Below are 874 nucleotides of genomic sequence, written 5' to 3'. Positions count from 1 at the left end.
ATAATAACAACAACAATATCAACAATGACGATAGTGATAATTTTTCTCCAACAAGATCAACTAAATATGCGCTATCTGGTGCAAGAAAAAAAGACTAAAACACAAGAAAAATACAAAAAATACAAAAATAATACCACAACGGGAAAAATCAGATCGCGCAAAACGAACAATATGAAGAGAAAAAAATCAATCAATCACATCAACTGATGCTACGATTAGAGAAGTACCTGCAAATCTTCAAGCATACATACAAACGTACACATACACTCACACACACACACACACACACACACACACACACACACATACGTACACAACATTCCACTGACGAAACGAAACGAAACGAAATTTTATTTGCTTCTCAAAATTGAAAATTAAAAGAAAGCAGGATAGAATTTATAAAAAATTCATCTAGTATGGCCACCTAAACAGAAATGTTCCAAGTTCACACAAATTTTCAGCAAATAATAAAAATTTTTCCTAAATGATCTATGAGAGGCATGTTAGATGTTAGTTGTTAGTAAATTAACAAACTCAACTATGTTAGCAAAACAGGTGTTAGTTGTTAGTACGATGGTTCATGGTTTATGTATAACAATGTTTGGTATCTATCCAGAAAAACACGGGATAGACATTACATAGTTATCTATATATTTAAGCAATATAGCAACAATTTAAGCAATTTATGCAACATCGTTCTAAAAGTTCTAAAACACATGCACACACACACATAGATACATTCATACACACATACATACATTCATTCATTCTTAGATTCATACATAGCCGTACATCCATGCATGTATACATACCCCCATACTTACGCACACATACATATACAAACACACGCACGCACACATTCACATACATACGG

The sequence above is a fragment of the Helobdella robusta genome, assembly GCF_000326865.2.
Source record: "Helobdella robusta unplaced genomic scaffold HELROscaffold_60, whole genome shotgun sequence".
NCBI lineage: Eukaryota > Metazoa > Annelida > Clitellata > Rhynchobdellida > Glossiphoniidae > Helobdella > Helobdella robusta.
The sequence above is the reverse complement of the archived record's forward strand: the minus strand, read 5'-3'. Positions refer to the sequence as shown.